The sequence below is a fragment of the Cyprinus carpio genome, chromosome B22 (genome assembly GCF_018340385.1).
Source record: "Cyprinus carpio isolate SPL01 chromosome B22, ASM1834038v1, whole genome shotgun sequence".
NCBI lineage: Eukaryota > Metazoa > Chordata > Actinopteri > Cypriniformes > Cyprinidae > Cyprinus > Cyprinus carpio.
In genome coordinates this window covers 34,716,851-34,719,670 of record NC_056618.1, presented here as the reverse complement: position 1 = coordinate 34,719,670, position 2,820 = coordinate 34,716,851, and positions in this window count along the sequence as shown.

The following is a 2,820-nucleotide window of genomic DNA, read 5'->3' as shown; positions in this document are numbered from 1 at the left end:
AACGGTGGCACGCGAGGGGGCGGGACCTTTGAGGGGCCGCAGGTGCTGCGGATCAAGGTGTGATGAGCGCGTGCTGCACACTGCGTACTGCTGTGAGTAGCTACTACATGCATACTATACGAGTCAGTCTCGCGCCGTTTCTCTCGAGGATGGGCCTTCATTAAAGTCTGAACATTCATCTCTATTCTGTTAGCGATTAACATTCATCCCTCTTCTGTTCTGAAATTAACATTCTATTGTTTTTTTAATTCTTGTAAACGTTCTGTTCTGAAGGTATCTGCTCTGTTATTAAATTAACATCCATCTCTGTTCTGTTCTTTTCTGATAATAACATTCTCTTCTGTTCTGAACCCGTTCTGTTTTGTTCTAATGTGAATGTTCTGTTCTTAACGTTCTGAAATTAATATTCTGTTCTGAAGTTATAACATTCTTTTCCGTTCTGGAGTTCATTTTCACTCCTGTTCTATTTAGAGATGAATGTTCTGTTCTATTCTATTCTGGAGTTAAAATTATTTTCTGTCCTATTTAAAATATAACAATATGTTCTGATCTGATATTAACATTTCTCTCTCTTCCATTCTGAAATTAACATTCTATCTATTCTGTTTTGTACTAATGTGAATCTTCTGTTCTTAACGTTCTGAAATTAAAATTCAATTTTTTCTATTCTTCTGTAAATGTTCTGTTCTGAAGGTATCTGCTCTGTTGTTAAATTAAATTAACATTCATCTCTGTTCTTTTCTGATAATAACATTCTCTTCTATTCTGAAACCGTTCTGTTTTGTTCTAATGTGAAAGTTCTGTTCTTAACGTTCTGAAATTAATATTTTGTTCTTAAGTTATAACATTCTTTTCCATTCTGGAGTTCATTTTCGGTCCTGTTCTATTTAGAGATTAATGTTCTGTTCTATTCTGGAGTTAAAATTCTTTCAAATATAACAATATGTTCTGATCTGAAATTAACATTTCTCTCTCTTCCATTCTGAAATTAACATTCTATTCTGTTTTGTTCTGAAGTAATTCCCTTAAGTTATAATGCCGTTATGTTCTGAAATTAAAGTTAACATTCTATTCTGTTCTGAATTTAACATTCTGCTCTGGGCTGTGTTTCCCAAAAGCATCACGAGCCTAAATAGTTGCCACCGATGGTGTTTAGGAGCTCCAAGAGAGCTCAGTTCTGTGTTCACAGCTTCAAGAACATCCTTGTCCTGTGATGTTAGAGCCGAACGTCTGGTCTTTTTGTCAGGTTACAGAACTGTTAGAGCTTTCTTCTGCTCCATGACCCTTTCTGAGAGTCTTGTATTGTTGGGGTCTCAGTGATGAGCCAAGCTGTGCCTGAGCAATGGCCAGCTCACATTGTCTTTTTCAAGTATTTGAGAAGGCACTCGCAACTCTCACACACACTCTCTATTAATCTAGACTGAATATGGAGAGAGATATGTTTAAACTCCTTTTCAGTTTTCCCTCTGCTTCCCTCCATAAATCGCAGCAGCTCAACTGAATGAAGTGCTTGCGGTTCTGTAACACTTACATCAGATCAAGTCTCAAAACCCCTTCTTTTCCAGTGTAAGCTGTTTCTGTGTCTTTGCATATAGCCTAAAGTCCTGTTATTTCTTTCCATGAGCTGTGCACTTGTCAAGTGCCTCTGGCCAAAGATTCTGCCAAACTAGTTTGACTCTGAGGCGACTGTGTTTACTTGCTTTAGACACCAGAGGGCACATCTTTCGGCTTCCACCTCTCAGTCTCATTCAGTTCTCAGAATAACCTCTCATCCTCATGAGTCACAGCACTTATTCACAAACCACAGAACAGAAAATCTGTTATCTACTCTATAGATTAGCTGTATTAAATTTCGGAGTGAAATCAGGTCTGATGTGGTTTAAAGCAACTTCTTAGTAGCTTTTCAGAAAGAAAGAAGTGAACAATTTCATGTGGAATTACTTTTTTGTTTGTTGTTTATTTTAAGTTTCAATATTATTCAGATATTTCTCAATATCATTTACATTTCAAAGTATTTTTAGTTAATTATTTGAGACCCAAACATCTCCAGTGATTGTTTTCAGCTGTTTTGTGTATAACTGACTAACGTGTGTTCAACATCAGACACACCATGCCTTATCAATCAGCAATATTTTCCACTTGAAGGCAGGAGATGAGTTGAAAAAATTATGAATATGAAAATTATGGTAGTGCATATTATGTGTACCTTTTAATTGGCATAAAATTGCCTATAGGCTAGTGTACTAAACCAGACAAGAGATTTTGCCTGTTCAAGACAGAAGTCTACCACATACCACTGATTTCAGCAAATCATGAATGTCATAGTGTGCGAAATAATACTCATCTGATTATCTAAGTTTATTGAAACCAAAGGAAGAACTAGATCCTTGTGTAATTATGAATATAAACACTCTTATGTCAGGTTTACGTTAAGTGTAACTTGTAAATCATGAAGACTATGATTAAAAAATAAATAAAAATACAATTCTAGATTACTAAGAGAAGCGTTTATATATATATATATATATATATATATATATATATATATATATATATATATATATATATATATATATATATATATATATATATATATAAATAGCTACTCAGCAAAAAAAAAAAATGCTAATCATTAAGCATAGCTAATATTTAATACGAGATAAACCTTTTCTGCTCGGTTTATCAATCAATGTAATGCACAAAATAAACATATTTTGACATTTTGAAAGGAAAACATGAAAACATGCGTGGAAAGAAGTGATGCAACAGTGGCGCACACAAGAGCCGCGTTTCCCCTTTGTTTACATGCGTAATAGTTCC